The sequence below is a fragment of the Citrus sinensis genome, chromosome 8 (genome assembly GCF_022201045.2).
Source record: "Citrus sinensis cultivar Valencia sweet orange chromosome 8, DVS_A1.0, whole genome shotgun sequence".
Classification (NCBI taxonomy): domain Eukaryota; kingdom Viridiplantae; phylum Streptophyta; class Magnoliopsida; order Sapindales; family Rutaceae; genus Citrus; species Citrus sinensis.
This window is the reverse complement of record NC_068563.1, coordinates 28,815,520-28,825,154: the sequence shown is the minus strand read 5'-3', so window position 1 is coordinate 28,825,154 and position 9,635 is coordinate 28,815,520. Positions and strand designations below refer to the sequence as shown.

Sequence of the window (9,635 nt, the reverse complement as noted above, 5' to 3'; positions counted from 1 at the left end):
CGCTAATCCTTTTATTTTTTAAAAATACTTTAAAATATTTCTGATATTAAATTATTGATATTTTTACTATTATTTTTCGTTCTTTTTAGTATGCTTTTATAATATTATGCTTTATTATACTGTTTCTTTTTTTGGACATCAATAAAAAAATTTAAATTATTAATTAAAATCTAAAAATAAAATAAAAATATATATCTATTAATTTTTATGAAACACTCTACTCATGAGCTAATATATTATTTTTTTATTAATAACTAAAAAATTAGTAATTATTTTTTTACAATATTTTTTTTGACGAATGTGAGCTTTCACAAAAATTAAAACATATTCTTTTTATTTTTATTTTAGTTTGAGTTAAATTAGTAATTTAATTTTTTCTTTTTATTAATAATTAATGACAAAAATATTTGGTGATATTTTTAAAAATATAAAAATTAAATGAGAACTAACTTTAAAATATAAGGAAAAAATGAGTTTTTACCTAAATTATAATATATATATATATATTGACATGAAAAAAATATAGAATTACGTGCATGCAGGCATGGTGTTAATAATTATTATTAATTTTGTTTTGTTATTACGGATTATTATAATTAACTAATAGTTGAAAATGACAGGAACGACACATGGGCAGCATATAGAGGTGTTCGCGGATTGGATTTTGCAGATTGGGCATCAATCCATATCCGATCCACGATTTTACGGATTATAAATTTTTAATCAAATTCAATTCACGGATTGGTAAAATTCAATCCAAATCCAATCCATACGTCTGCAGATCAAATGCGGATTTGACCAAATCCATATCCAATCCACTATTTTGTGGATTGGTCTGCAGGCCAAAAATTTTTAATTCTGTCATATTCACGAACTAACTAAATAAAAAAAAATTAATATAAAAATGATTTTAGTGCCGATCAAATTCAAAATTAAATAAAATTTAAATAAATTAATTGTTTAAATAAAGGTAGAAAATACATTCAAAGTTTCAAAATATAGTACACTAAAAAGAAAAAAACTAATTTGTTTAGATCAATACATGAAAATTATTTGTTTAGGAAGTTATATTTGTTTATTTAATTATTTTTTATTTTATATTATTATCATGTAAGATATAATCTGGTGTTTTGTAACTATATTTTAATATATTTATTTATTAGTAAGTACTAATATTATATTTACAAGTTTAATTTTTATTAAATAATTTTTTATTTTTTATGAATTCGTGGATTTTTATGAATTTACTTATGTAAATTCATATGCAATCCACTAACCACGCATTTTTAAAATTTCAATCAAATTCATCAATCCACGAATTAAAATTTTAGGGATTGAATTTTTATGGATCAAATAAATTGAGTGGATCGGATTTAATTTTGAACATTATTAGCAACATATTTTATATTTATATTTATATTTTTTTATGTTCTTGGTTTTGCTGCATTACAGAGTGCAGCACGCAAGCCACGATGCGCATGAAAATTAGACTTGTTGGTAGTATGGTGCTGACAGCTGACTGCTGACTGATGAGGAGGATAGCCCCTCTTTTTTGACATTAAATAAATATAAATGTAGCAATGCAGCAAATTTGGCAGGTTCGGGCAGCCTTTACTATCAGAGCAAAATATTTGACGATAGACGCAGCAATCAAATAATGTTCACATAAAAAATGTGCTAAAATAAAAGCTGTTTATGTACTTCACACAAACGTTGAACTTCGGCCCATCGTTAATTTTGCAAGCTTCTAGAATATCCCGAGTTAAAAATTATAAGGGCCAGCGGTATAAACATTGAGTAGTTGTGAGGTGTGGTAAAAACAGGAGTAATATTATGTGTGGTAGAAAAATGAGTTACGTAAAAAGTTGTTGTCAAAATTGTAGCTTAATGCGCGAAGCGGAGAATGAGAAGGAGCTATAACTTATAAGAAAGCTTCTTGTTAAATTATCATCTATTACTTGATTCGAAAAAAATGAAAAAGAGAAAAGAAAAAATAAACATTCTCTTCTATTTATAAAAAAGTTACTCGGAACTTAACCTAAATTCTCTTCACAACCAAATGCTTTCCACTCTAATCTTTATGGCCCACTAGCTTCCCCTGTTCCAACACAGACATAAGTCATTTAGGACATGTTTAGTTATAGTATTAAGGGGGTATTAAAATACTGTTCACATTAACTTAATACCAATATCATGTTTGACAAAATTTTACAAGGGATTAAGGGGTATGCTAATGCAGCAAACTGCCGCATTAGCTAAACCCGACTGGGAGTCGGGAAAAGCTGCCGCATTAGCTTTTGTGCTTTTGCATTTGCTACTTCTTTTTTTTTTTTTTACTTTTGCTTTTGCTTTTTTTTAATAATAATAAATAATATAACTTTTTAATATAATCTAATATAATATAAAATTTTATTTTCTTTTATTTTTATATCATAATTATTAATATAAATTAATAATTTATTATTCATATTTTACTTTTTATTATATTAAAAATATTACTATATAATGTATTATTTAATTATATAATAATTAATATATCAAATTGATTAATAAGTATTTAAATAATATATAAAAATAAGAATATAACTTGATATTACATTATTTAAATATATTATAGTAATTAGTATATAAAAATTTAATATAACTAATAAAAATATTTTTATATGAATAAATTTAAATAATATTAATTTAAAATAAATGTTATGTTATCAATTATAAGGTTATAAGCTTCAATCTTTATGGAAAAATTATTTTTTTAATATTTATACTAAAAAATAATGTTAAATTTCTAAAATTTAAGACTTCTATATTTTGTATTTTTCTAGGTGCTAATAAATATTATTTTCTAAATATATAATTTAAGTTAATCACAAAAAAATTAATACAATACAGTGTAGCACCAAACATTGTACAATATTATTATAATACAGTGCTAATGCAATACAACATAATACAATACACCAACATTAAAATAATACAATACAGCATAATATAATACAATGTGACAAACGCACCCTTAATGTAGTTACTGACAGCTGCAAGAGGCAAGGACTTCGGGCCAACGTCCAGACATCAAGACATGAAGACATCAAGATAAAATCTACAAATCAAGTCAAACAGACATCATAATTTGTGCATAATACAAGAAGTTTATGGTCCTGTTTCATGGAGATACTGTAGCTTTTAGGTATAACTGATATAAAAAAAATATAATTATAAAATAAAAATTAATAATATTTGGTAAATATAATTTTTAAATAATGATTTTGATAAAATTAGTAAAAATATAATATATTTTTTATCGTATAAGTATAAAATCAAATTAACTTAATTTTCCAAACCACAACAGTTAGTGTTTACTAAATACTTTAATTATATAGCTTTTAAATTATAGTTGTCCAACTTTAATTCCAAACGGAGCCTATGGCGGGCTCTTTCATCTGTTGACAATTAATGGCCAAGGTCCTTAGTTTATGATCGACCAATTAAGTTATTAGAACAAGTTATATCCCTTGCCTTGGATGAGGATTTGGTCCCCATAATGATCTGAATATTGACACTAGAATAGTTGTTTTCTTTAACTATCGTACACACACCGTTTGGGGAAAGATATAAGCTTAATGATAGAATGACATGTGTTGATTTGATGTTTTATAACTATAAGAAATCACTTGGAGGTATTCGGCCTATATCATGTACACTTGATAATTAAGTTAGTACGTGGAGTACCCTATGTCAGAAGTAAAGTGTATAAAGAAATTATTCAGAATATTAGCTGCACAAAATATTCCCATCACCCAAAAGAGAATATTTGATTTGACAAAATCAAATAAGGAATATCTTGTTGAAAAATAAAGGACAACTGGCTGTCGCACTTGCAAAAAATAAAAGACGGTACACCAAGGATAGTAGTCATCCAGACAGCCTCTGCTGAGACATCCAAGACCACCATGCAGTATGCGCCAAATGTAAAAGAGATCAAATCAAGCAAATAACGTCTTACTTGTTCTTCAAGCATGCTTCCAATGCTCCAAGAGAATATAAAAGCCAAAGGAATGACCTATTCTTTAGGATTGACCAATAAAAATCCTCCAGGTAGCAGACGATCAGGGCACCCAAGACACTTTATATAAAGACACTCTATTTTTATTTTTCTCATTCATAACATTCATAATAAATACACATACAAAAAAGGGTTGAGTCTTTCTTCAATCTTCAGCCACCATTGTTAAGGGTTGGCAACTCTTAATATTTAAAATATTGTCCAAAAACTAACTTGAGTGTTGGAATGTGGTTACTGGCCATCGCCAGCTCCACCTTTAACCTCTCTTCTCCATTTTGCAGGTTTAATATTGTCCATCAAGCAAACCCTCTCTCTAGATCTAGGTCTCCCAGAGCTCCCTCCTTCCTCCTTTCACTCTCGACCTTCATCCAAAGCCATCTCAAATAACACACCTTGGCTACTCGAGGTACCCATGTTTCCCTTAATACAAATTTGATTATATTTAATTATGTTTTTAGTTTCTTTTTCCTTCATACCAAAAGCTAGTTAAAATAACACATATCTTTTTTAGGTTAGACAGTTGTAACTTAAAAGTTACAATACTAAAATATTTTGTAAACACTAATTGCTGTAATTTGAAAGTTATATTTACGATTTTATTTCATAATATTAACTTTTGTTTTATCATTATAGACTTTTTTTTATATAGCAACTATAGATTAAAAGTTATAATACTTCAATTTTAAACACATTACACAAACGCAATAAACATCCTAAAAAATATACGTGTTATTTTAAACTAAATTTATTTGTTAAATTAATGTTCCAGAATACTTCCTTCCCTTATTAAGCCACTGTAGGTTGTGATTAATGCTTCCCCAAGGCTTTCTTTTTTTGTTGGTCTGCATCAAAGTTAATAGAAAACATAAAGTCTAATATCCAATGGATATAAGAAGGACATAATCCCTTAATAGATGAAATTTTTTATACAGGAGAGAAGATGCAAAAATTGCACATCAAATTTAAATCACCTCTCAATCCATTCCCGCGCTCAAAAGTTCCTTTTGCCTAACACACTTCTCGCTATTCATCTGGTTAAGAGACAAGCAGTTGAGAAATGCTATCATCTCTTTCATGCAAGGTTTAGCAATATTGCCGAAATTTCTTGGGGTTTATGTGCAGAGTACCTGCTTTCCAATCCATGGATTTATGATTCGAACTGCACATGTGAAAACAGAGTATTGCTAACCACCCTTTTGATGAGATGAAACTCAAACCATTCTAAGGTTAAGAAATGTAAGCAATGTTAAAATCAAGATACATTCTTAGTTTTCCTACATATTCGACATTACACGTGCATTTCAGTCTAAAGTACATCAGAGAGGATTCCTTATGTAAGAAAAATTAAGTTCATGGAGATTGATTCAAATCCCTTCAGCAAATATGTATAAACTCTATTAGGGACATTACATAGTCGTATTAACTTTTATTATTTTGATCGAGCTTAGAGTCTAGGATAACAAATTAATTTTAAAGGTTGTATATATGCTTTTAGAAGCACCACAACAACACTTCTTCCAATCATGGATTCTCTCGGTGATTTACTTTCCGTACAACTCATTCAAAGCACAAAATAAATCATTTTGACACCCAAAACCTAGACTTATTTCTTTCGCATTGTTCCATTGCTGCTTGACTAACAGGAGTAAATCAACAGATGGACCATTGGTCCAACCCAAGTACATAGAAATGCACAAAATTTGAAAAATATACACACAGTCACACACATTCCTTTTCCAGTTTTAAAATATAAAAAAGATACCAGAGCAAGTTACAGCGCCGAAGCCTTCAATTGTAGAGATATGGCGAGGTAACGACCGGTCCAGTGTTATTTGTAATTTACTTTTGAAGCTGTTAGGGCTTTGCTGTTGAGCTCTTCACTTCAACTTCCGATCCTGATTCTTCCGCATAGTTGGATGCGGTTCGAGGCTCTGTTGGGCTGAGTTTGATTGTAGAATAAAGGCGCCCAATAGATCTTTTCAAATTTTATGGGCCTAACCAACCCAATTATATTTTTTTGAAAAAAAAAGTTAAAATTTTAGTATGACGAGCCATTATCTAATAAGAAATTTTTTACTTTATTAAAGTACGAGATAAATAAAAAAAATTAAAAAATATACACTTTAATATAGTGTATTTTATCTTATAATAAATTATACATGTTTTTCTTATCTTTTAATTATATTTCCTATTCTAATAAAACAGTAATATTTTGTTGGAACATTATTCTTAGCATGATTTTCATATATTTTATAAATGCAACAAACAAGAGCTGCATAGTCATAACTCAATTATTAATTATTGTCATGTAATCTCATGCTCTTCAAGGACTTCACTTTGCTTATGATCACCTCCATGATTGAAGTTTACAAGTAATTTTGTTCCATCCGTCTAAGAGTACTCATGAACTCTCATCCCTTGGAACTTCCTTTATTTGTTCAAAATCATTTTTGATTGAAATTATTTAATCATAATGTAATCATACAAAGTAAAGAGATGGCTTGAGTTGTTGTATTGTTTATTTTACTGAAATTATAATTAAGTATGTTTCACCTTTAAAAAAAAGGAAAAAAAAGAAAGAAAGAAATTATGAATCGGTTTCTAGAACTTATTACATAATCAATCAAGATATATGATTGACAAAATTAAAATGACAGTATGTGATCGATCAATCTCTCAAGAGATTGATATGAAGAACCACCTGGCTTTAGACAAAGATGCGCTTTCTCCTTCGAATACAGAATCCTCTCCCTCATTTCCTGGCCCTCAGTTTCGATCATTACTCTTCTGACTGCTATTTCAATCTCCCTTCTTTCCACCTTCCCGTCTAAGTGCAAACCAAGTCTCCAAACATGGCTAATATATCTTGCATTAACCATTTGGTCACCGAAATAAGGCTGGCAAATCATAGGAACTCCTTCACATATGCTTTCCAATGTTGAGTTCCAACCACCGTGTGTCAAAAACCCTCCAACTGCAGGATGAGCTAACACTTCTTGTTGAGGAGCCCATTTCACTATGTGCCCCCTTCCATCTAACATTTCCACAAACCCTTTTGGTAACAGTTCAAGCCATTCTGCTTCACGGACTAATCCTGGCCGGACCACCCAAAGAAAGGGCACCCTACTATTGGCTAGTCCCCAAGCTATCTCCAAAAATTCGGTCTCGTCAATATTAACAACACTACCAAAGCTTACATAAATTACTGATTTAGGTGCGTGTTTGTCCAACCAGGAAATGCAACTTTCATCCTGTGATAGCAAGCTACTTGAAGAAGCTGGAAAGTACTTGTGAAATGGACCTATTGGGAACACTTTGAAAAGTACTGGTGGTGTATTGTGGTCAGCTCAACTTGTTCAAGTTCTCGATAGGAGTTCCATATTATTCCCGAAGAGGCCTTTATCAGACTAACCATGGCTGATATCACTTTATCAACATTTTTAGGATCTCCTGTTTCAAAAATTGGAATGTCTTTGACTCTCAGTGGTGGACACTCTATTACTGGTGCTTCTAACTGGGAATCTAAGAGAAACACAAATTAAACTTAAATGAGTGCTTACGAATCAAAAGAATATTAATTCATTGATGCATATAGCAGCTTTATCGTGGTAGATGGACTAGAAACTAAATTCAAATGCCAAAATTTTTATTTCATATCCGAAATCATAAACTAAGCTAATTGGCAAAAACAAACAAACAAACAAACGAATTATATCTCACCTTGTATAGGAAGGTAACATTTTTCCCGTAGAATTGGATAGGCAGCAAAAGCAAGATAGGCAGACACGCTATTAGTCTGTAAGCTTGAAGTCATTAGCAACAGCATGTACGAAGTACCATAGAGGATCTGTGATTATGCAGGCAAAAGAATCCTCTTGAACGTTTGAGATTGATGTCAACTTAACCAAGCAGTCCCAGAATGGCACGACGCATTTCGCATTAAGGGCTATAAGAATAGCTACGATATCCTCAGTGGAGGCTTCAGTTTCTGACAAGCTAGCAGAGATGGAATGGAATTCAAAATGAGGGTAGTTACATGCGTTTAGAGGGTTGAGGTTGGTGTGAATTATGGTGATTGAAAATCCTTTGCTATACAGAACACTTGCGATCTGAAGCATTGGATTTATGTGGCCTTGGTATGGCAGAGGGAAAAGTATAACTCGCTTTCCATTTCTTGGTAGTCTACAGGATTCTTGCTTGGTCTCCATATAGTCGGTCTCCTGGTGCTTGCCTTCTCAATTCTTACTCTAAATATGCCTGCATCATGTAGAAAATCAATTTAGTGCACAAATATTTAAGAAGAGAGTGATGCTCAATCAAATTCTGTGCACATATAAAACAATTAAGCCAACTGGCCATATTTTGTTTGTTTGTTTGCTTGCATAATTGCATGCATCATGTAGAAATTGATTTTATGGCACAAGTATTTAAGAAGATTCCAGTAATCGATAATCAAATCCCGTGCACATGTAACACTATAAAGCTGGCGGACGGAGCAAAGCAATTCCGCTTGTCGACTTCCTATCCTGTCTCTACACAGTACACTGATGGGGCGGCGTGGGAATTATATTAATGTTTTTTTCTGCATGATACTGAAGTTGATTGTAGGTCCAAAATGATCGATGCATGAAAATATGTAAGCTGGGTCAAGTGGGATAGAACTCTACACCGTGGGTGGAACCTGGAAATTTTGGCTGCAGGGGTCGTGGTTCAAAGGATGAAAAATATGTTAATTTGTTCATCTTTCAATAAGCTTACTCGTATTACACGAATGTATTTAATCATATAATATTTAAATATATATTGAAAGGAGCAAACGAGCAAGAAAAAAAAAATTCTTAAACTTCAGTTCAATATCCTTTCAAGAAATAAAAATTACACCTTATTGACTTTGGAAATGATAAAATAAAATATTAGTTGCAAGTGTAACTTAGCCGGTCATAAAAGCACACTTTTCACACTATCACTTGAGTTTAAGTTCATCTGATGAGATTTCTCATTCCTACTCAAATAAAAAATTTGGGACTCAAATTTTTTGAACATGCCTCTTTCCTGGATCCACACTACTTCCTTCCACTGTTAAGCCTCTGCAGGTGGTAATTAATGCTTCCCTAAGGCTTTCTCTTTTTGTTGGTCTGCAACAAACTAAGGTTGTAAAACAACCTTTAGTTCTTTATCCAATAGATAGCAAGAGAACTAAATTCTTTAAATAGATGAGTTAAATCACCAGTCCATCCATGCAGGCGCTCAAAAGATCCTTTTGCCTAACACAATTCTCACTATTCATCTGGTTAAGGGACAAGCAGTTGAGAAATGTTATCATCTCCTCCATGCAAGGTTTAGCAATATTGCCAAATTTCTTGGGGTTTATGTACAGAGTAACAGCTTTCCGACCCATGATTTTATACCTGAGACTGCACAAGTGAAGGCCAAGTACCGTCATCCCAAAATGCTCTTTGGTTAAGAAAATATAAAGATAAGGTGACAGCATCACAGGCAGTGGGAAAATTTAAGGAGCATTCTTAAATTTTCCCACATTCAACATTATAAACATATTCCTGTTTAAAGAACA

The 9,635-nt window shown here is 31.1% G+C and overlaps 1 pseudogene; it reads right to left on the bottom strand.

Moving 5' to 3' along the window:
• Positions 1–6,564: 6,564 nt before the first annotated feature.
• LOC102611126 (UDP-glycosyltransferase 76B1-like) lies at positions 6,565–8,364 on the bottom strand (annotated as a pseudogene).
• Between the last annotated feature and the right edge of the window lie 1,271 nt (positions 8,365–9,635).